Genomic DNA, 25,103 nt, shown 5'->3' with positions numbered 1-25,103 from the left:
GAAGTGAGGATAGAAATGTACAAGTAATATGAATATCATTTATTTAATTTGGATTTTCCTTTGAAGAACAGTGTATTTATCAATTTAATTTGTAACATGGATATCTTCTGAAGCACTTACATTCAGTTGAGCCTGTTAACTTTGAAATTGTAAATCCCTCTCCTAGATCTAACCTAGACCTTTTCTAGGTTAAGATATTTCAATCTTCCTTGGTTGAGATGCTTTCAAATTCAAAATCATCATAGCTAAAGAGCTGGTTGTCAGTGGTGGACATCTAACGTAGGGTGTTTAGAGGGTATTGTCATGAAGGCTGAGGGGACTACTGGAATGGAATGGATCAGGCAAGAGATGCTAGAAATCCGTCTAGCTGTGTGGAGGACAGTTCTGCACAACAAAGAATTCTGCACCCCCCACCCCGCGCAGAAGGTGAACAGGGCTTCCGCCTTCCCCAATTAATTGAGAAGCTGACCCATTCACTTGAGCCTGAGTCTCATCTCTCCGCTTTCGAGTGGACTGATGCCTTGTTGTCTCCACATCTGGGGCTGACAACTACAAACGTCAGGGAGGTCTGATGCAGTTACAGCATTGCTTGGGTCTACAGCACTTTTCTGCAGCCCCTTCCTGTAGCCCCTGTGATCTAGACTCCGCCAAACCGTCTTCCCTCCATGGCTCATTCCTGCCATCTGAAGCAGGATGTTAACAATGACTAGCACTCACTGAGTGCTTACTTGATATCAGGGAAGATGCTGGATACTATTTCATATACTGTTTTATTTTGTTACTGCAGTAATCCCAAGAGGAGGACCTCATAGTATCTTTCACGAATAGGTTTTGAGGGTTACAGTCATACAAAGGGAACAGAGTGGTTTGCAGAACTGGAATTTCTTCCCACACCCGTGCACTCACAAAGCCATGTCCCAGGACCTGCTGTGCCGTGTGGCTTCCCCAGCCTGTGTCTCTTAGTGACAGGCCCTGCCTTGGCTCCCCGCCTAGCTCACCCTCTCTACGTGTTGCTCCCTCTGCTAGCAAACTTCCTCCTGCCTCGTCTTTATCCCAGCCTCCTTTGTCTGGCTGATTGTACCTGGTTCCCCGTCTCACTTTCTTAGGAAGCCTCCGTGACTTTCCCCACTTTGGGTTAGGGGACCTCATCTCTGTGCACCCTCTATTTCCCCAGTCGTGGGCAATGGTGACCATGCTATAGATACGGTTCACATGTCTGCACCCCTCTCTAGACTCTAAAGGACTTAGGGTTTGGTTGATGCTCTGTCCTTGAAGCCTAGTTAGGCCAGGCTGTGGCACAGACTGGGTACCACACAGACATTTGTGGGGTATGCAGAGGGTGGCCTGGACTCACCCCTCTAGGGCTTAAAGAGTGGTTCTGGTGGGCATGACCCCCTAACCGCAGCCCACTGATCACATCTACCCTTCGTGATGGGGACTCGCTCCCAGGCCAGCTCTGAGTGGGGAACATGAGCAGAGCTCAGTTGGGGAGACTTACACTGATGGATATGGAGACAAGGATCTTCATGAGCGAGGTGGCCCAGAACCTGTGGTCGCACAGCAGGACCTATGGCACAAATGGGACCAAGTGCCATAATGTGCACTGCCTGGGCCACGTAAGGAAGTAGAAATGGTTTCAGATCCACTAATTTCCTCTCAGCTTGTATTTTTTTGAAGATTGATTAATTTATTTACTTATTTGTTTTGAGCTGTACGGGGTCTTCATTGCTGCACACGGGCTTTCTCTAGTTGCAGAGAGGGGGTCTACTCTCTAGTTTTGGTGTGTGAGTTTCTCCCTGCAGTGGCTTCTTGTTGCAGAGCATGGGCTCTAGAGCTCTGCCTCAGTAGTTGTGGTGCGTGGGCTTCGTTGCCTCACTGCATGTGGAATCTTCCCGGAGTAGGGATTAAACCCGTGTCCCCTGCATTGGCAGGCAGAGTCTTAACCACTGGACCACTAGAGAAGCCCATCCTCTAAACTTACTGCAACTAAAGTAAGACCCAAACTGGATCCTGGGGGGGTAGCTATCCCCCAAAACCTCCCTGACTTGATAGGGAAAAAAAGCTGTGGGTTTCATGAGAAAAACAATACAGAAGAAACAATTCTTGAATAATGATGTTGGCATTTAACATGAAAGAAAACCAGTTCATTACTCAGAAGTCAGCAACTCAGGTGCATTTTTATAGGATTATATAGATCCACGACACAATTATGACCTTGAGATGGTGCCTACTGTGTGCTAGGGGCATTAGACACGTATATGTGGCTTTATTTCTTTTTCTCGCTAATGTTTGCCACAATCCTAAGACTTGGGTATGGTTTCCCCCATTTTACACAAGCCTATGTAACTCACTCAAGGTTCACGTACCTTGTCAAGTGGCCGAGAAGGAATTTGAACTCAGGTCTGTCTGAATACAAAGTCTGACGAGTTGCCAGTGGCCTCAAGCAAAAGTATCACCTCTCTCCTTATGCACCAGCACCTCCTCCCACGGCGCTTTCACTTCCTCGTTCTTTATAGAGACAGTGTCCTCTGTCACGTGAGGTGAGCAAGTGGCCCAAGAAAGCATGAGCAAAAGAAGACTCAGGCGTGACAGGGGTGGGTGTGTGAAGAGGAGGAAACCTGGCCTTTCTTTGCCAAAAGCTGGGATAAAGCCTCTGCCAAGCTGCAGCCGGAAGTCATCTGTGATAGAAATGGGAAGTCTTTCTTTCCCTTGCAGACTGCTCTTCATTTAACAGAAAGGATGGATAATACTCCAGATCAAAGAATTTCCCTAACTTTGTTTATTCTTATCCAAAGTTTGTTTTTTAAACCTGGAACCATATTCAGTCTGACTCAGCCAGGAAACCTGATCATAAATAGATCCTCCTGAGCGTAATCAAAATGATATTTCCTCCTCAGGGCTAGACCAGCTCTGGCTGCCTAGCTGTAATTATCGTCCACCTGCCAGTCTCCTGAGTGGATTCATTCTGTTAATTCACACTCGTTGTGTGGCTTTTTTTTTTTTTTTTTTCCTGCAGCTCAGATCCTCCCGGTCTCCAGAGGCAAGAGTGACTGCTGTAAGTCGAATCATATTTGCAATTCCCAGGGGAGCCTTTATCACTGTTGTGCAAACACCGTGTCCTCCTGAAAACCTGTCTAGAGCGGCATTTGATACCTTGGCGTCACCTGACTCCATGAGGTCAGAGGTGAAAAGCTCGCTTTCCTTTGCACACATTTACATGGCACCAGCACAGATTGGGCCTCTTGTATCACGAGAGGGCTGCTCTTCTCTGAAGAGTCCCTCACATAGGCAGCTCCATGAATGGGCTCAGTCATCACTTAATACAGGAAATGAATGGGTGGAGGTGACATGATCAGTTTCTTCAGTCGTGTCTGACACTGTGACCCCAAGCACTGTAGCCTGCCAGACCCCTCTGTCCATAGGATTCTCCAGGCAAGAATACTGGAGTGGATTGCCATTTCCTTCTCCAGGGAATCTTTCCAACCCAGAGACTGAACCAGGATGTCCCATATATGCAGGTGGATTCTTTACTGTTTGAGCCACCAGGGCCCTTTATCTAAATCTGCCAACTCCCATTCCTTTAACTTGAGTTTCCATAAGAATCCAGTCAACAAACTTTGGTCTTAGGGAAGAGTTCAGAAGGCTTTTTCTTTTTGTTCACTGTTTATTTTACCTACTTTTATATAAAAGGCTCTGGGAGTCCCAGGGTCAGACAGAGCCGTGGAAGTCAGGCCCTTTAGCCTAGCTGTCCCCAAATAACTGGTCAGATAGCTCTGTGTGTACATGAGTGGGTCCATTTCTGTCGAGTCCCTTTCTGTCCTGAGAACATGGGACCATCCCAGGAGGTGTGTGACCTGAATAATTATACTATGTGCTGCACAGACACACTGAGAGCTTGTCACCAGGACAACCAGGGATGACAGGCAGCTGAGCACTCTGTTTCTAGGGTCCAGAGAGAGAAGCTGACGAGAGGAAGATTTCGGCCCCATAGCCTGTGTCTGTCAGTGCCGACATGGTCAGCTTTTGATAGTTTAGAGGCTGTTTTTCTGCTCAAGGAACGATTTAGGGCTTTTTATCCTGTGATTGCCAGCACTTCTTTCCCAAGAAGGGCAGAGGGAGGGGAATCGAGATCAAGCTGAAATACCTCCATTTTCCAACTCGTCGGCAGCTCTGCCAATAGTGGCGATGGCCTACGATGGTCTTAGGACGAAGGGTATTTAATGTATATGCATCACCGTGTTCCTTAAAGTTGACACAGATCAGGTTTTTTTTTATTTTTAGAAAACTAGAAAGTTGGAACTCCCATTTCTATAGCCCCAACCATAAGGTATAAGAAGAGAATGTTCACAAAAATGTATTCCAGTAGACATTAGGTGTGGGGCTTCCCAGGTGGTGCTTGTAGTAAAGAACCCACATGCCAATGCAGAAAACATGAGATGCAGGTTTGACCCCTGGGTTGGGAAGATCCCCTGGAGAAGGCATGGCAACCTATTCCAGTATTCTTGCCTGGAGAATCCCATGGACGGAAGAACCTGGTGGTTCTTCCATAGGGTTGCAAAGAGTCGGACACGACTGAGTGACTTAGCATGCACGCAGACATTAGGTGCAGACAAATACTGTTTGATTCCACTTATATGAAGTACCTAGAATAGTCAGACTCAGAGAGTCAGAAGTACATTGGTAAATGCCATGGACAGGAGGGCTTCCCGGTGGCTCGGTGGTAAAGAATCTTCCTGCCAGTGCAGGAGATGCAAGAGACACGTGTTCGTGTGTTTGATCCCTGGGTCGGGAAGGTCCCCTGAGAAGGAAATGGCAACCCACTGCAGTATTCTTGCCTGGGGAATCCCATGGACAGAAGAAATCCGGCAGGCTATAGTCCGTGGGGTTTCAAAGAGTTAGACATGACTGAGCAACAGAGCACACAGGGGCGGGAGGCGGGGTGGGATGGGAAAGGAGAATGGAGGATTGTTGTGTAATGGGGACAGAGTGTCAGTTTAGGAAAGTGAAAAACTCAGGAGATGCATGATGGTGAGAGCTGCACGCAGTGTGAATGCGCTTAGTGCCACTGAGCTGGGCAGCAAAATATGGTCAAAATGGTACGTTTTATATTATGTGACTTTTACTGTAATAAACAGATATTTTTTAAAAAAGAAAGAAAATGTCCAGGTCACTGTGATGAACGGTCTCACCCAGCCTTTAGTGCCATAGTCCACACCCTGCTTCTTGAAACTGACTCTTCCTCTTATTTCCCTTAACCTGCACTCTCTTGGCTTCTTAGCTCCTGCTTGACACATCCTTAGCCTCCTTCACTAATTCCTGATTTTCTCCACTCAGTGCTGTGGTGAGGGAACTGCCTCAGGATCTATAGTCAGCCCCACACCCCCAACCCCCGCCGCTCTGTCCTCCTCCCCAGAAAGATTCCACCCACTTCCACTTCCTCACTCACACTGAGATCCTTTCCCGTCAGCGCTCAGCATCTCACTGCCTGCTGGGTATCACCGTGCACACATCAAGTAGGCATCTTAGACTTAATTAGTCAACAGTCAAGCTGCCTGAGCGACTGAACTGAACTGAAGCTAAACTATGGTCCCTTCTTTCCCCTGGACCACCCAGGCCCCCACCCCTCACAATTGCTCATCATCACTAAGAATTTCCTTCTATTGTTGGTGGAGCAAAAATCGCTTCACAATCTTTGACAAGAAATCTGAAAGACTCAGTGATGAAAAGCATGTATATCCTTTAACCCGGCAATCCCACTTTTGGGTTCTCTTACTGAAGTCAAAGCACATCTCTGTATAAGCATATATAAGTAAAGATGTTTATTTTGTGTCGTGGTGCGAACTTGGGGACAAACAGAATGCCCATCGGGGAGAATAGATGACAGTGCATTATAGCCATTATGCAGCTATTTGATGTGAAAAGAAGCCCATAATGTATTCTGAAGTCAAAAAGCAACTCATTGGGGTGGGAGGTGGGAGGGGGATTCAGGATCGGGAGCTCGTATACACCCGTGGCGGATTCATGTCAATGTATGGCAAAACCAGTACAGTATTGTAAAGTAAAATAAAGTAAAAATAAAATAAAAAAAAAGCAACTCAGAAAGTAATATGTACAGTAGTATCTAGTATATCAGATAGTATAATCTAATTATTGTACAAAGTCAATCTAGAAAAGCCCTGTATGTGTACACGTGTCTCTGTGCTTGAATGGATATGAGGAAAGCAATAGATATTCAGCAGACTGTTAGGATTGTTTCCCTGGGTGGGGCAATGCCCAGGAAAACAGAGCACATATTGTTTTTATAGTAATTGGAAAAATATTTAATTGCTCATTCTCCTGTATTTCTTGCTAGTCCATCGAGTAAGAATCTTAGCATCACCTTAGGCACCTCCTTCCCCCTTCCTCTTTCCAATGAGTCATTGTTCTTACACTTGCACCCTCCACTAGATTATAGAATCATTGCGAGCAAGGGCCTTCTGCATGGAACCTCACATATAACCACTCAGTATATGGTTATTGACATGAAATGAAGATGTTAGCGTCATTGTGCTGTATTTCTATTATCTAATATCTCTAAGCTTTCTTCTAATTCAGAGTGATACCAGTGCTTTCACCAAAACCTTTTAATGCGCATCCCCTTCCCCCACCCCTGCTGTGGAAAATGGGCCCTTGGAATAGAAGATATTATATCACGTACTCTGCTGTCCCGGTTTCACTTATTTGGTCTTCTTTTATGTATATTTTTACTCAGCTCTGCATCCTGCTTTCAGTATCATTTAGAGTTTCTTGGATGGGAGGCAGGTAAACGGGATAAACAGCCCCGAAGGACTGTATGCAGATTTGCACTGAAATAAGCAGAGAACGCCACATGTGTCAAACATAGTGATGAAGAAACCAGTCCAAATATCCACATGTCTCCTGCTGTCAAAGCTCTGGCCATTTGAAATCACGGCATTCAGATGTTTTAGAACCAGTTCTTAAAATAGTACATAGGGAACATTTTGCCACACCCCAGGGAAGCTGTCAGCACACCGACACCTTTATATACCCACACCCATAGCCAAACACACACACACACACTGCATCGAACTTTGCCTGAACCCCCACTTGCTGAATCATGATTTTTCTGGCTCCGTTCCAGTGGCTTTCCAGGGCCGATGGTTCACTTCTGAGTGGCCTGAGGAGGGGAGTGGTAGGTGTACAGTCAGACTTGATAGGTGAATTGCCCCACTAATCTTTCCACCAGTTCTGCATGTACTATTCCTGTCTGCCTTTCAGGACTTGAACAGATTCCAATACAAAGATCTGTGATCGACCATCCTCCCAGTGTGTGGGATCTCACAGCATATTGAATGACCATGCAAGCAAATAAATAAGAATATGGGGCCTCTGAGAGCAGATTGAGTGAAATCATACCATGCTATTTATATCCCCAACATTTTTCAGCCTGAGAGTTCAGCATAATCACAAATATCAGTCACAACGCTCCTTTGTTCCTAGAAGTTGCTGTTTATCTCCTTTGCCATTTTACTAAGAGGGGGATAGAGAATAACTCATAAGACATAGTATCAGCATTCTATTAAAGGACCTCAGCTCTGCCAATAGTGAGACCCAAGAAGTTAACATTAATTGATATGAAACAAATTGGGGTTTCTTTAGAATGCTACCCATTGTGATGAGATCTATACCTAGTTATGATATATCAATAAGTTCCAGACTGAACACAGCTGGTAGATAGAATTTCATGCAGGAGGTATGCTTCTTGAACCCCTCTGTGTGTGTGTGCTCTGCATTTTTAAGAGTTGATGTCAAGCTGGTCCCTGTTAGGGGGCTGTATTTCCATCTACTCATTGTGAATTCTGAATACAGCCTCCTTAGTCCAATCAGTTGACTATTCTGCTTGGAGTCAACCCTTTGGAAAGGTATTCTTATGCATTTTGGCTCTTTATCGAGCCCTTCTTCTCTACACCCCACCTCCCCAAATAAAGAAGAAATACCACCCGAAGCAGCAAAATGTCCTCCGAGTGAGCATAATCTCCTAGCATCAGAAGTTAGTGGGAGCTTTGCCGAGGGAGAGGAATTAGAAATCAGCCCATAAAAATAAATGAATCTGTTTCCATAGTGACGGGAATCTTTCTCCTCATAGTTTTTATCCTATGTTCCCCCGCGGATCCCTTAGGCAGAATAACAATAAACTTGAAGAAAACATTTTATTATCTTAATGGATTCTTAATTTAAAGCCAAAAGCCTTTAAATTATCTTCCCAAGGATACCGCTGGCCGTAACTTTTGGAATTGAATACCTGAACGGCGTTGCAGGAGGGATATCACCTCCCAGAGCCCAGCCAAGCAGGGGAGGTGGAGAGGGGAGGACCTCGTGGGTTACACAAGCGTTTTGTATGCTGCTTTCCTGATGGGTAACGCACCTGTCATGTTTAATATTTCATCGGAGGAGGAAACGTGCATCTGTCTATGTTCATCTGCTGAGTGAAATTCTGCCCCGATGAAGCCTGCTCGCGGTAAACGCGACAGGGCGCCCTCATTATGCCCCTAAATCATTTTCCGTAGCAACCAGGAGGGATCCAGAGCAACAGCGAAGCCTGAGCCACTGCTCTTACCCCACCAGCCAGCTCTAGGGAGCCCTTTACCTATGTTTCTGCAGCTGCGGCTGGGCCTGCCTCTGCCATCACATTGTAGAGGCTGAGGGAAGCCCAGCAGCTGTACTATGGGAAGAGTAGCTGCAGAGAAAAAGGACTCAAAGGCACAAACCTCTGGACCAACACAAGAAGGGGCTTCCCAGGTGGTACTCATGGTGAAGAACCTGACTATCAATGCAGGAGACCCAAGAGATGTGGGTTCGATCCCTGGGTGGGGAAGATCCCCTGGAGGAGGGCATGGCAACCCACTCCAACTTTCTTGCCTGGAGAATCCCATGGACAGAGGAACCTGGTGGGCTACAGTCATGACTGAAGTGACCTGGCGCGCATGCATGATGGTGAGGAACTGAGAGGCAGAGCTGGAAGAAACGTCTCAGTGTCAATGTGGCAAATTCATCGGATAGATAGATGGTTGGTCCATATGCAGAATGGTGCAAACCACATGTGTTGAAATTATTTCAGCCTTATCGCAAAACCGACCAAGAAGGGTCTGAGTAGATACCCTTGATTTTCTCAGAAGTCATCTCAGTAGAAAAGAGTCATGATTCCCTTCCTTAATCCCTTATGAGAGTGAACATAGGTCCCTGTTTCGGGGGGAGGTTTAGGGTTTATGTCTATTGTCTCAGGATAATGACTAACACCACCTCTTTTCATTCTCCAAAGTATCTCAAAGGCTTGAACAATAAATGTGAAGGTCACCCTACTTAAAGCCCACAAATTTAAGTCTAGTGTCCCACCGCTGACCTTATATTTATTTCTCTCCATTACATGCTGTCTGTAGACAGATGTGTGCCTCTTTCCTGTAATGTAGCAGCTGCCAGGTTTAGGCTCTTTCAGTCTAAGGTACGTGGAGCCAGGAAGATATAATTCTGAAGAGGAAAAGCAGAGAATGGAGTTGCTTCTTCCTTACACTGTAATGCTTCAGGTGTATTAAAAAGCTCGTGAATTAGTTTTGAACCTTAGATGCGAATTTCTTGAAGACAGAGAATGTTACTTATCTATTGCCAGGAGCATTTACAGGCATTCAGGGCACGCGTGCTAAGTGGCTTCAATCATGTCCAACTCTGTGACCCCATGGACTGCAGCCTGCAAGGCTCGCTGTCCATGGAATTCTCCAGGCAAGAATACTGGAGTGGGTTGCCATGTCCTCCTCCAGGGGATATTCCTGACCCAGGGGTTGAAACCTCATGTCTTACATCTCCCGCATTGGCAGGCGGGTTCTTTACCACTGGCACCACCCGGGAAGCCCATAGACACTCAGAAGTGTGAAACTGCATGAATGATGAATACAGCAATAGTAAGGAGGGAGTTTATTGGGGCCCAACATGAAGCCAGCTTTGGAGGAGAGGGTTTGAATACTAATACATGACAGTAGGGTTGAAAAGGCAGGAGGAGAAAGGAATTTCCGAGACCATTATTTTCTCTCATCATGTCATTCATTAATGTTGGTTATTGTTGCAAAACCAACCAAGAAGGGTCTGAGTAGATACCTTTTTAAAATTAGAAATAAGAAATAGGCAATAAGAAAGAAGAAGATTTAAAAAGGTCCCTTACCGCCCAGAATACTCATGATGAACTTTCTGGGACGTGATGTCTTGTGCTTGTCACTTGCATTCACACACGTGTAAATGTGTGTCTGTGTTTTCGTGTGGGTCTCTTGACAGGATCACTGCTCTGGGAAGAACTGCAGTGTTGCCATTAGCAAGAACTGCCGTCAAGGGCAGCCTGCCACTACTTGTTACGGTGGCAAGTGAGGGCTTGGAATTGTCTGAAGACTTTATATGAGTATTCCTGGGTCGGGAAGGTCCCCTGGAGAAGGAAATGGCAATCCACTCCGGCACTCTTGCCTGGAAAATCCCATGGACAGAGGAGCCTGATAGGCTACAGTCCATGGGGTTGTAAAGAGTCAGACACGACTGAGCAACTTCACTTCACTTCACTAAGTGGTGGAAGAGAAACCTGCAGGAAGAGCAGTGATCGTTTGGGGTTTTCTAATTTTATTCATTTAGTTTTGGTGGTGCTGGGTCTTTGCTGCTGTGGGAGCTTTTCTCGTATTGTGGTGAGTGGGGGCTGCTCTCTAGGTGCGGTACACGGGCCCCGCATTGCAGCGGCTTCTCTTGTTGTGGCACACAGGCTTTACAGCTCAGGCTCAGTAGTTATGGCACATGGGCTTAGCTGCTCTGAGGCATGGGGGATCTTCCCAGACCAGGGTTTGAACCTGTGTCTCTTGCATTGGCGGGTGGATTCTTTACCACTGAGCCACCAGGGAAGCCCAGGGCTTGGTTTTTCTTACTTTATTCAGACTCAAGTTTTCCCTATATTTTTCAAGGATATTCTGCCTTTGCCAGAGGCTTCTGTCACTTAGGACCAAGTGAGTACAATTGAAAATACTGGACTTGGAATCAGAAGATTGGTACCGCTTCTGAATTCATCTCTTACTTGTTGTCTGAACCTGGGCTAGTTCTTTAACCATTCTGAACCTTAGTTTTATCACTGTGGAGGCATTTATTCCCACCGTATAGCATCAGTATAAGGATCAAATGAAATCAGAAACATACTTGATGGTCTAGAACATGGGCAGTGATCAGCGGATGGTGGCTGATGTAAAGAGTGGTAAGTATATTCTTTACAGTTCCTTATGGAATCGTGTTTTTGTGGAAAACAAGGGCTTTGGGATGTGGAGTTGGGTTTGAGGCTGTGTGGAGCCCGCAATAACTATAATTGTAAAGCAGTTTGTTTAACGTTTTTAAGCCTTTGTTTCCTCATGTTGTATGCCCAGTCACTCAGTCGTGTCTAACTCTTTGCGATCCCGTGGACTGTAGCCCACCAGGCTCCTCTGCCCGTGGGATTTCCCAGGCAAGAATACTGGAGTGGGTTGCCATTTCCTCCTCCAGAGGATCTTCCCCACCCAGGGACTGAACCCATGTCTCCTGCGTCTCCGGCATTGCAGGCAGGTTCTTTACCGCTGAGCCACGTGGGAAGCCCTTGTTTCCTCATCAACAACCTGAAATCATTTACATAATAAAGTGTTAAATTAACAAATCAAACTTCACATCATCATCATTGTTTTTATGATCATGGTGATGAGGATAGTTTCCTTATTGGTAGAGGAGAACAGAGAAGAAAGAGGAAGAAGAAGAGTTTATCATGCTATTATAAAGACAGATGAGAGGATGATATTTTATTACTATTCTTTAAGTCCTACACTTTCAGGTGGAGGTCTGTTTTATTTCAGCTGTTTTCAACCATGACTGTGCATTAGAATCACTGGAAAGGTTAAGAAAAATAGCAAAAAAAAAAAAAAAAGACAGTAAAATGAGAGGCTCTGGAGGGCTACACTGGCTATCATTATTTTTAAAAGCTCCTTAGATCACTGCCATAAGCTGTCAGGGTTGAGAACTGCTGCTGTATATCTGTGCCTCCAGAAGGGAGCTACTGGTAAGAAGTATGACTAATTTTCACAACTCAGAAGGGCTCCAACAGGAAGCTGGTGGGGACCCTATACCCCATGTTGGTAGGAGAAAGGAGAAGCTGGGGGAGCCAGCCAGCCGTGGAAAGTGGCCTCCTCCCAAGTGGCTGGGGTGTTTTACAGCACCGAGTTTAGAGGTAGTGGTGAGCTGAACTCAGCGGGGAAGGCCTCCTTGTGGTTCTGGGCACTCAGCCCACGTCTGCATAACTGCGGCAGCCCCCTCCCTAAATCCCAGTCTCTAGTCTTAATCCTCACAAAACAGTTTCCCGCCCAGTCCAGCAGAAGCCTGTGTTTGTTTTCTGATGCTGCAGAGCAAATCTCCAGGGATGGGGTGGTTCAAAACCATACCTCCTGTGAGCTCACATTGCTGAAGGGATAGGGTAGCTGGATTCTCTGCTCGGTACCTCACCAGGCTGAAATCAAGGGGTTGGTTGGCTGTGTTTTCATCAGGAACTCAAGATCCCATTCCAAGCCCCTTCAGGTGGCTGATAGATTTCAGTTCCTTGCTGTTGCAGGACTGAAATTCCCGTGTGCCTGCTGACTGTCAGTCAGGGACCACTCAGATACTGTGTGCCATTCCCACTCCTCACATGGCCCCTCCAGCAGTGGAGAATATCCGTCATGTCAAATTTATCTCCTGCTTTGAATCTCTGTTGCTCTGATGAGCTCAGTCCATTTTAAGGGCTTACCTGATGGGGTTGTGAAGAGTCAGACATGACTGAGCAACTGAACTGAACTGAACTGATTAGGTCAGGCTCACCTAGGATAATCTCCTTATCTTCAAGTCAAATGACTTGGGACCTTAATCACATCTGGAAAATTAGTGTTTCATTCAATAATTGAGAAAGGACATGTGTACACAGTGGAACTACCTTAGAATTACAAAGTCCAAATATATGCTTAAAGCTTTTCAGTGGCCATTCATTTTACCTATTTCATAAAGCCCATGCTCCTTAGCGTGGCATTGTTTTTGTTGTTCAGTCCCTAAGTCATGTCTGACTTCTTACAACCCCATGAACTGAAGTGTGCCAAGCTTCCCTGTCCTTCACTATCTCCCTGAGTTCGCTCAAACTCATGTCCATTGAGTCAGTGATACTATCTAACCATCTCATTATCTGCTGCCTTCTTCTCCTTCTGCCTCCAATCTTTCCCAGCATCACAGTCTTCCAGTGAGTCAACTCTTCGTATCAGGTGGCCAGAGTGTTGGAGCTTCAGCTTCAGCATCAGTCCTTCCGATGAATATTCAGGAATAATTTCCTTTAGGACTGGTTGGAACTCCTTGCCATTCAAGGGACCCTCAAGAGTCTTCTCAAGCACCACACTTTTAAAGCATCAGTTCTTTGGTGCTCAGCCTTCTTTACGGCCCAACTCTTGCATCCATACATGACTACTGGAAAAACCATAGCTTTGATTATACAGACCTCTATCAGCAAAATGATGCCTTTGCTTTTTAATATGCTGTCTAGGTTTATCATAGCTTTCCTTTCAAGGAGCAAACATCTTTTAGTTTCATGGCTGCAGTTAGTCAACAGTGATTTTGGAGCCCAAGAAAATAAAATTTGTCACTGCTTCCACTTTTCCATCTTCTGTTTGCCATGAAGTGATGAGACTGATGCCATGATCTTAGTTTTTTGAATACTGAGTTTTAAGCCAACTTTTTCACTTTCCTCTTTCACCCTCATCAAGAGGCTCTTTAGTTTCACTTCACTTTCTGCCATTTGAGTGGTATTGGTATCATCTGCACATCTGAGGTTGTTGATATTTCTCCTGGCAGTCTTGATTCCAGCTTGTGATTCCTGGTGGAGAGTTCTGACAAAACACCGAGGACCGAGACAGGGAAACTGAGGCTGGAAGCCTAACTGTAGGAACAAGCCCAATACACTGACAGCAAGGAACTTGGGAACAGTGGGCTGGTCCCTGGCTGTGTGATGCGAGTTTCCATCCTCGTACTCACTTTGTGAATCTCTATTGCCGTTTATCCACTTTTGTTGAAAATGATGGTTTACAGGTCTGTTTCCTGGTCTCCTGGAGGTGGGAATCAGTGAAGATCTCCCTTCTGTTCCTGATTTCCAACACAGTTGTCTTCAATACCCTCCGCATAATTATTGGTTCTCAACCTGAAATTTTCTAATTTCCCACATGAAATTAGAAACTGGTCCCAGCCAGGGAGGGCAGGGATCAGTTGAAGGTAAAAACAGACTGCTCCACATTGATAGGTGGTCATTGTAACAAGCAAGAGGACTAACCACACATGTGTCTCCACCAGCTGAAGGACAAGTCGGTCTCTTTGTTCACCCACCAGTATCTTAAAGTTTACACAGAGGCCCATCTTAACAGGGTTCCATCATGTGCCCAGTCCAGATGGTCTCAACAACACATTGCTGTGTTGAGGCTGTGTCCTTGGAGTAGCTTTGACTGTGGGAACACTGGACAGACCACTTCACAGACAGGAGTGGGGGTGGGGAGCCTCTGATTACTGGGGTGCCGCTTATAGGTCAGTCATCGGTCAGGTGCTCTCTATGACCTCTTCCAACAATGGTCAAGTTGCCAAAGGGGGTGGGGTAAAGCATGAAGCCTGCCAGGACCAATAGGGTCTGGCTGTTGACTTCACTTTTCTGAATGACCTCCTCAAGGTGAGTTGGGGAAAATTGTTTGTTGTGATGATGTACATTGATTCAGTATTCTCTTTAGAATGAAAACTGGACAGTTCTCATGGTACAGCTCTAGGGGATGGTAGAGGACATGCAGTCACCTTCTTTCTTTCTCTGCTCTTTGTGGACCCATCTCCAAGTGCTTGCTTGTTTTGCTATAAAGCTTTTCTTTTTTTTTTGCTTACTCATAGTTTCTATTAATACTGCCTCATAATTTCGGATTGCATGTTCCTTTGGCTTGCCATGAACCCAAGTCTGTTTCATGGCTTTTTTCAGCTTCATTTCATATCACCAGCTGGTACTCTCTGCATGACTTAACTCAAACTTAGGAGGCAGAGAACTTAGTCATCCCAGCTCATCTTTTTTTTTTTAACACCAGCAAGCCAAAGGCTTAGCTTAGTTCAGACGTTCACCATTAGCTTAAGTACCTAAAGCCTCTATGATTGGAGAAGGGAAATAAAGAAAAGGGATCGTGTGCATATAATGTAATGGCTTAGATACCAGGGGTCTGAGGGTGGGAAAATTTTCCTCCAAAGAAATGTAGGTTCAGTTCAGTTCAGTTCAGTCGCTCAGTCGTGTCTGACTCTTTGCAGCCCCATGAATTGCAGCACGCCAGGCCTCCCTGTCCATCACCAACTCCTGGAGTTCACTCAAACTCATGTCCATCAAGTTGGTGATGCCATCCAGCCATCTCATGCTCTGTCGTCCCCTTTTCCTCCTGCCCTCAATCCCTCCCAGCATCACAGTCTTTTCCAATGAGTCAACTCTTTGCATGAGGTGGCCAAAGGATTGGAGTTTCAGCTTTAGCATCAGTCCTTCCAAAGAACACCCGGGACTGATCTCCTTTAGGATGGACTGATTGGATCTCCTTGAAGTCTAAGGGACTCTCAAGAGTCTTCTCCAACACCACAGTTCAAAAACATCAGTTCTTCGGCACTCAGCTTTCTTCACAGTCCAACTCTCACATCCATACGTGGCCACTGGAAAAACCATAGCCTTGACTAGATGGACCTTTGTTGGCAAAGTAATGTCCCTGCTTTTGAATAGCAGACATCAATTGACATTTCTTTAAAAAATAATACATGTGTATATATCTTTGCGGAGAAGGCAATGGCACCCCACTCCAGTACTCTTGCCTGGAAAATCCCATGGATGGAGGAGCCTGGTAGGCTGCAGTCCATGCTGAGGGTCTGGCACGACTGAGCAACTTCCCTTTCACTTTTCACTTTCATGCATTGGAGAAGGAAATGGCAACCCACTCCAGTGCTCTTGCCTGGAGAATCCCAGGGATGGGGGAGCCTGGTGGGCTGCTGTCTATGGGGTTGCACAGAGTCAGACACGACTGAAGTGACTTAGCAGTAGCAGTAGCAGCATATATCTTTGGCTGTGGTGGGTTAGTTGCCACATGGGGGAATATTTAGTTGCAGTATGTGGAATCTAGTTCCCTGACCGGGGATTGAACCCGGGTCCCCTGCTTTGGGAGCATGGAGTCCTAGCCGCTGGGCCATCAGGGAAGTACCCAATTGATATCTCTGATTCCAGCAGTGAGATGAGTCCTTGAGGGGGGATTGAACATTAACTCAGGCATTTAAATACCATCACTAAATACTGAGAGTCAAGAGGAAGCTTGTGAGCGAAAAATGAAACCAATATTCAGCAAAGTCGAATTGGGAACAGAAGGCAGTGAGCAATCTGAGGAGTCTAAGGAATATGTCTAATGATAGCTGATCTTTGTTTTCCAAGTTAGCACCTGCCATTCCTACTTTATTGGGCAATAGGAGAAACAGGGCAAGTCCTCAAGGCTGTACACATACAGAGAGACGTATTGGGCTGGTCCAAAATAAAAGCTGAGAGTTCCTATAAGTATCATTAGTATGCACCAATGGCCTTCATTCATTGAAGACTTAACTTGGTGCCAAGCATTGTCATAAATACTGGGACTATGGCAACTCTTCCTCACCCTTGACACTCCATAATCCCCCTCCCTGGTTTATTTTTTGCTAATAGCACTTTTACATTTCTAAAAAAGCTACCATTTCACTTACTTCTTAATTTTTTATTCCTCCCCTGTAATCTAAGATCCATGGGGTCTAAGCTCTATGGGAACAGGGATGGTCTGAATCTTTTTTTTTCAGTTTTATATTTGGAACATCCAGAAAGTATCTTTCTCAAAAATGACTGGCTGAATGAATTAATGAATTCCATCATTTACTTGGTTACTTGGGGGTAAGTAGCTGGCAGTGGTTGTGAGAAAGATGAGGGAGGTAGAGGGAGACCCCTCCCACTTCTAGCGTTAGTTGATCAGTCATGTCCGACTCTTTGAAACCCCATGGACTGTAGCCCGCCAGGCTCCTCTGTCCATGGAATTCTCCAGGAAAGAATACTGGAGTGGGTTGCCATTCCCTTCTCCAGGGGATCTTCCCCATCCAGGGATCAAACCTGGGTCTCCTGCATTGCATGCAGATTCTTTACCATCTGAGCCACCAGGGAAGCCCATTTAATCATTTATCGATGTTACTTGCACAGAAAATAAGAGAGATCATAGTCATAAGTCAGAAACTATACAAGTGTTCCCTGGAAAACATGGATGCAGTGTGTATACATTTCTGGATTAAAAAGAGAGGATTTTCCCCTCTTATTGAGTAAGAATATGTCTCAACATGTTTACCAGTATACTAATCAGTATAGGCTATATTATGCTGTGATGACAAATAAGCTCACGATTTAGCTTAACTCAATACAACATATGGAACACTGAGTAGCAGGAAGCTCTGCTCCATAGAGCCTCTCAGGAACCCAGGCTAACAATGTTTCCAGCATCCTTAGACACCAGCACCTCAAAACTTCAGTTTGCTGCTGCAAGAAAAAAGAGAACAAAGACAATGCACTCTTTTTATGTTTGTTCAGACCTTGCCCTTTTCTCTAATAGGACCATGTCTTTCTCCAACATGACCTCAGGGGGATTGGGAGGGATTCCCATTCAGGAGGAAGGGAAAAACAGTTATAGTAAGTACACAGCCAGTGACCCATACTGTGGAGGGACCACTAATGTTTACCATAAAAGCCCTTGGAGAGGAAAGGAGTGGTGGTGGGAGGAACTGGGAGACTGGGACAACGCAAATACACTATTGATACTGTGTATAGTGAGCATGCTAAATTACTTGGTCGTGTGGGACTTTTTGCAGCCTCATTGACTGTGGCCTTCCAGGCTCCTCTGTCCATAGGATTCTTCAGGCAAGAATACTGGAGTGGGTTTCCATGCCCTCCTTCAGGGAATCTTCCCGGTCCAGGGATCGAACCTGAGTATCTTGCATCTCCTGTATCAGCCGGCAGGTTCTTTACCACTAACACCACCTGGGAAGCCCTTATGTATCGAATAGATAACTAATGAGAACATACTGTACAGCGAATTCTACTTATTGCACTCCAAGACCTGAATGGAGAGAAAGTCCAAAAGGGAGGGGATATATGTTCATATATGGCTGATTCATTGTGTTGTACAGTAGAGACTAATACAACACTGTAAAGCAGCTATTTTAAAAAGGTCCTTGGAAAACACAGAATTGACTTTTTGGGTCAAGTGGTTTGGTTTAACAAGATATGAAATTTAGGGCCAGAACTAAATAATGGTAATTACATAAATGTTTTTGCAAAAAACACTTCAAGCAAAAATTTTTTAGGAAATAAAAGGAAAACATCACAGAAGGATGTCAACATGTAGTCACTGACCCACTTGAGTAATTTTATCAAGACTCTCTGGCTTGCTGGAAAAATTTGGATCTAAACCAGCTCTCTCAGCACTCATTTCCTTTATCCTCATTGAGTCGGAATTTTTTGTTGTTATTATTGTTGTTTTTAATCTCTTATTAATGTAAAATTGCTCCAGCAGAATCCATCTTTCTGAGTAGAGATGTCTATTTGGGCCTGACCTCCAAGGCCCCATTAAACATGAAAAGCAAGTGCTTACTATCTTCTGAAGACAACAGATTCTGGTTTTTTATCTTACTATGAAGGAAATTCCATCATACCAGCTCAGTCACTGACCTCGAGCTCTCCGGCTTGGCAGGAGGAGTTGTGCATAGTCTCAACAAGCCCACTTATCAAAATTCACCCTGCTCCTCGTGGGAAATGTTTGCAGAGAGTGACTGTATGAACAGGCAATTGATGAACTTATATTGACACATCACAGTCACCCAAAGTCCACAGTTTACCTTAGGGCTCATTCTTGGTGTATAATAACAGAATAACATATATCCATTAACGTGTAGTATCACACAGAAGTAGTTTCACTACCCTAAAAATCCTCTGTGGTTTGCTTATTCATTCCTTCCCCTACTTCCTGGCAACCACTGATTTTTTTAAATTAATTTATTTTTAGTTGAAGGATAATTGCTTTATAGTATTGTATTGGTTTCTGCCATACGTCAACATGCATCAGCCATAGATATACGTATGTCCCCTCCCTCTGGAACCTCCCTCCCACTTCCCACCCCTTTGCACCCCTCTAGGTTGTCACAGAGCCCCGGTTTGAGTTCCCTAAGTCATACAGAAAGTAATTGCCACTGGCGGTCTGTTTTCCATATGGTAGCATATGTTTCAATGCTGCTCTCTCCATTTGTCTCACCATCTCCCTTCTCACTCCCGTGTTCGCAAGTCTGTTCTCTATGCCTGTGTCTCCATTGCTGCCCTGCAAATAGGTTCATCAGTACGTCTTTCTAGATTCCATGCATGCGAGCATGCTGTCTCTTCAGTCATGTCTGACTCTTTACTATCCTATGGACTATAGCCTGCCAGGCTCCTCTATCCATGGGATTCTCCAGGCACGAATACTGGAGTGGGTTGCCATGCCCTCCTCCAGGGGACCTTCCTGACCCAGGGATTGAACCCATGTCTCTTACGTCTCCTGCATTGGCAGACTGGTTCTTTACCACTAGCGCCACCTGGGAAGCTCCCTAGATTCCATATATATGCATTAATCATTAATACATGATATTTGTTTTTATTTTTCTGACTTACTTCACTCTGTATAATAGGCTCTAGGTTCATCCACCTCATTAAAACAGACTCAAGTGTGTTCCTTTTAGTGGCTGAGTAATATTCCATTGTATATACGTACCATAACCTCTTTATCCATTTATCTGTCAATGGACATCTAAAGAAGCCAGTCTGAGAAGGCTATATACTGTATGATTCCGACTCTGTGACATTCTGGAAAAGGTAAAGCTGTGGAGGCAATGAAAAGATCAGTGGTTGGAAACCACTTAGCCTTTTCTGGAATGTCACAGAGTTGGAATCATATAGCATGTAGCTTTTTCAGACTGGCTTCTTGCACTAGTAATATGCATTTAAATTTCCTTCAGGTCTTTTCATGGTTTCATAGCTCATTTCTTTTAGCACTGAATGGTATCCCATTGTCTAGTACCACAATTTGTCTATCCATTCACCTACTGAAGAACATTTCGGTTGCTTTCAAGTTTTGGCAGTTATGCATAAATCTGCTATTAACATCTGTTTACAGGGTTTTTGTGTGAACATCAGTTTTTAACTCCCTTGGTACGTACCAAGAAGCATGATTGCTGGATTGCATGGTCAGGGTATATTTAGTTCTGTTAGGAAATTGCTAAACTGTCTTCCAAAGGGGTTGTACCACTTTCCATTCCCCTGTTGCTTCACACTCTCACCAGCATTTGGTGTTGTCAGTGTTCTGGATTTTGGATGTTCTAATACGTGTATGCTATCTCATTTTAATTTGCATTTCTCTCATAATATATGATGTGAAGCATTGTTTCATATCCATCTGTATTCTGTATATCTTCTTTGGTGAGGTGTCTGTTAAGATCTTTGGCCCATTTTTTAAGCGCAGTTCAGTTCAGTTCAGTCGCTCAGTCATGTCCAACTCTGCGACCCCATGAATCACAGCATGTCAGGCCTCCCTGTCCATCACCAACTCCTGGAGTTCACACAAACTCATGTCCATCGAGTCAGTGATGCCATCCAGCCATCTCATGCTCTGTCGTCCCCTTCTCCTCCTGTTCCCAATCCCTCCCAGCATCAGGGTCTTTTCCAATGAGTCAGCTCTTCACATGAGGTGGCCAAAGTACTGGAGTTTCAGCTTTAACATCAGTTCTTCCAAAGAACACCTGGGACTGATCTCCTTTAGGATGGATTGGTGGATCTCCTTGCAGTCCAAGGGACTCTCAGGAGTCTTCTCCAACACCACAGTTCAAAAGCATCAATTCTTTGGCGCTCAGCTTTCTTCACAGTCCAACTCTCACATTCTACATGGCCACTAGAAAACCATAGCCTTGACTAAATAGACCTTTGTTGGCAAAGTAATATCTCTGCTTTTTAATATGCTATCCAGCTAGTTGTTTTCTTACTGTTGAGTTTTCATTATTTTTTGTACATTTTGGATAACAATTCTTTATCAGGTATATTCTTTGCAGACGTATTTTCCCCATCTTCTCTGTCCCTTGACACTGCTCTTTTTTAAAAGTCCAGCTTGTCAATTATTTCTCTCATAGGTGGTACCTTTGGTGCTATATCTAAAAACGTTATTGACATACATCCCCAAGGTCATCTATGTGTTCTCCTATGTTATCTCCTAGGAATGTTGTAGTGTTGCTTTTTACATTTAGGTCCAATTGAGTTTATTTTTGTGAAGGGTGTTAGGTCTGTGTCCAGATTCACTTTTTGTTTTCCCTGTGGGTGTCTAGTTGGTACAACACCATTTGCTGAAAAGACTATCTTTGCTCCATTGTGTTGCCCCTTGGCTCCTTCATCAAAGATGAGTTGAATATAGTTATGCCAGTCTGTTTCTGGGCTCTGTATTCTGTTCCATTGATTTCCCCCCACCCCCACCATTCTTTTGCCAGTACTATGTCTTGATCACTGTAGCTTCTTTCTAGTCATTTTCATTGTTTTTTGTACACACACACACTTCAGGAGGCTGAAGCAAATGGGCATGGCTGCAGTTTATAGCTGCTTTGAGTGTAGGCTATTTTCAAATCAAGTTCATTTTCAGAGTGTATGAGAATTCTTAGACCCTCGAAATCAGGACACCTGCACTGGACTGACATTAGATTCACTTCAGTTCAGTCGCTCACATGTGTCCGACTCTTTGCAACCCCATGAATCGCAGCACGCCAGGCTTCCCTGTCCATCACCAACTCCCAGAGTTCACTCAAACTCATGTCCATTGAGTCCGTGATGCCATCCAGCCATCTCATCCTCTGTCGTCCCCTTTTCCTCCTGCCCTCAATCCCTCCCAGCATCAGAGTCTTTTCCAATGAGTCAACTCTTTGCATGAGGTGGCCAAAAGATTGGAGTTTCAGCTTTAGCATCATTCCTTCCAATGAACACCCAGGACTGATCTCCTTTAGGATGGACTGGCTTGATCTCCTTGCAGTCCAAGGGACTTTCAAGAGTCTTCTCCAACACCACAGTTCAAAAGCATCCATTCTTCAGCGCTCAGCTTTCTTCACAGTCCAACTCTCACATCCATACATGACCACTGGAAAACCATAGCCTTGACTAGATGGACCTTTGTTTGCAAAATAATGTCTCTGCTTTTGAATATGCTATCTAGGTTGGTCATAACTTTTCTTCCAAGGAGTAAGCGTCTTTTAATTTCATGGCTGCAGTCACCATCTGCAGTGATTTTGGAGCCCCCCAAAATAAAGTCTGACACTATTTCCACTGTTTCCCCATCTATTTCCCATGAAGTAATGGGACCAGATGCCATGATCTTAGTTTTCTGAATGTTGAGCTTTAAGCCAACTTTTTCACTGTCCTCTTTCACTTTCATCAAGAGGCTTTTTAGTTCCTCTTCACATTAGAGTACAAAAAGCAAATAAACACCTACATCTCCTCCATGATTTTCATTAAATTAACACAATTCAGAGCTGCATTTCAAATGTGTGGATGGAATCTTTTAAAAAGTAACCAAGCAAATAAATCCCCTTAATCCATTGCAAGGTTTAATATTAAGCTGAATTCCTAGATAATGTTAAGATTAACACTGACTTTAGATAAATTCCAAATTCCAGCCAAAACAAATAGATTTCATAGAGAATAGAGTTCAAATTCAGTCAAAGAGCAGGAGGACTCTCCTGGGCAAAAATTAGTGAAATAACTCTTTCTTCCTCTATGAATTCTGTCATGCATTCCCTTACTCTCTCATCTGTTTGGTGATTAGGTACAGAAATTCCTTAGTTCTTATCATGCCAGGTCAAGGTGAATCCAGGAATAGACCAAATGTAACAGTAAATCAAGGTGGATCAACCTCTGTTTCTCATTTCTTTTGCTATTTGTATACATACACTGATACTAAAAGGTAAATCCTAAAATTAAAAAGAGAAGGTTAAGAAGAATATAGTGGCTGTATTGCCATGTTCAGTTTGTATGTTTAACTTTCCCTAGAACTTTAGGTGAATACATTAACATCATATATTGGGAAATAAAGAGAGTGACTCAGTGAAACTAAACACCAGTTTGGCAAATAAAGCACCTAAATACCAGGCTCCAAACCTGCAGTGATGGCTCATCCTCTGTGTTTCTTAGATTTTTAAAAAAAAGCAATTCGAAACCTAAAAGGATTTTTCTCCATTGAGAATTTGTCTAATACTTCAAGGTCTTTAACCGTCAAGTACACTTTTATAATGCAAAAGTGATTTTATTTATGATTATAAATTAGATGGAAGAGATACTCAGGAAGAATAAACTTTCCTTTCAGAATATTGAGGATCAAAAAGAAAGTGTTCCTTGAGTGCGACTACTGGGCTTTATGTTTTCCTGTTGTTGCATAAGTGGGCTTTGCATTTGCTGTGTGTCTGCCCTTTTCCAAAGGAAACTGCCTTTTCCCAACAATGGGTAGGTGTTTGTTTCCCTGCCCACAAATATGACTGGGCATGAAGTCCCTGAAGATATTCAGGCTCACCTGGCATAACATATGAAGGAGTCAGCTGCCCACATTCTGTAAGCTGAAGTGCCCCCCGACCAAGAGTAGCAGCTGATGTTTATGTGCTCACATCAGCCCAGGCTGCCAAAGTAGAAAGTACCAACACCAAAAACTAGCTTTGTGTTTGGATGGAGGGTACAGTTTTCACTTCTCTTCAAGGCTGATTAATGACATGAATTGTACCAGCAATCACTTGTCAATTATAAGCAGCAGGCAGCAGATGATACCATAACTATCTGCTGGATGATAATTTTTAGAGAGGAGTGTTCAAAAATAAAATTGGTTTAGGAAACGGTGTAATTAAAAAAGCAGCCAAGAGAAAATACGTCAACTGTTCTTATAGCCCTACTCTGCCCTTGTCTATTCGGCTAAGAGTTTTTTCCTAGGGATTGATTGTTACTGCTAAGTCACTTCAGTCATGTCCGACTCTGTGCGACCCCATAGACGGCAGCCCACCAGGATCCCCTGTCCCTGGGATTCTCCAGGCAAGAACACCAGAGTGGGTTGCCATTTCCTTCTCCAATGCATGAAAGTGAAAAGTGAAAATGAAGTTGCTCAGTCATGTCCGACTCTTAGCGACCCCATAGACTGCAGCTCACCAAGCTCCTCCGTCCATGGGATTTTCCAGACAAGAGTACTGGAGTGGGGTGCCATTGCCTTCTCCATTGATTGTTACTACCAATTTCTAAATGGATTCCAGTGTTGCCTTCAGACATGATTCCATAACTGCGGTTGCATGATGTATAGAAATGCCCTTGAGCGTGCGTGCTTGCGTGCATTCTCAGCCACTTCAGTAGTGTCTGGCTCTTTGCAACCCTATGGACTGTGGTCCACCAGGCTTCTCTGTCCCTCGGATTCTCCAGGCAAAAATACTGGAATGGGTTGCCAAGGCCTCCTCCAGGGGATCTTCCTGACTCAGGGATCAAACCTGTGTCTTCTGCATTGCAGGCACAATGCAGAGCCACCAGGGAAGCCCAGAAACGCCCCTAGTGGGTTTCTCTGGTGGCTCAGCTGGTAAACAATCTGCCTGCAGCACAAGAGACCTGGGTTCAGTCCCTGGGTCGGGAAGATCTCCTAGATGAAGGCATGGCAACCGACACCAGTATTTTTGCCTGGTGAATCCCCATGGACAGAGGAGCCTGGTGGGCTATAGTCTATGGGGTCGAAAAGAGTCAGACGACTGAGCAGCTAAGCACAGCACAGATGCCAAATCTGTTCAGGTTCAGTTGTTTCTTTTAATGTTTTTTGTGTTTCAGATAGAAACTTAAGAGAAATTCCACCAAAGGAGGGAATCCTCTTTGTTTTAATAAATTGTGCCTAAACCAATAACACTTTGTGCCAAGCAGACAACAAAAACTACCACCAACA

The 25,103-nt window shown here is 44.5% G+C and overlaps 1 protein-coding gene and 1 non-coding gene across 3 annotated transcripts in view; one reads left to right on the top strand and one right to left on the bottom strand.

Annotated features, from left to right (window-relative positions):
- The window catches only part of RASGEF1B (RasGEF domain family member 1B), a 664,872-nt gene that overhangs the window by 453,413 nt on the left and 186,356 nt on the right, over positions 1–25,103 (top strand). The gene's annotated exons all lie outside the window — the stretch shown is intronic.
- On the bottom strand, positions 16,218–16,290 carry TRNAW-CCA (transfer RNA tryptophan (anticodon CCA)). The gene has a single exon. It is a non-coding gene; the product is annotated as a tRNA-Trp (tRNA).

Source organism: Ovis aries, chromosome 6 (genome assembly GCF_016772045.2).
Source record: "Ovis aries strain OAR_USU_Benz2616 breed Rambouillet chromosome 6, ARS-UI_Ramb_v3.0, whole genome shotgun sequence".
NCBI classification, from domain to species: domain Eukaryota; kingdom Metazoa; phylum Chordata; class Mammalia; order Artiodactyla; family Bovidae; genus Ovis; species Ovis aries.
Note: the sequence above shows the minus strand (reverse complement) of the source record. Positions and strands in the feature narration are given on the sequence as shown.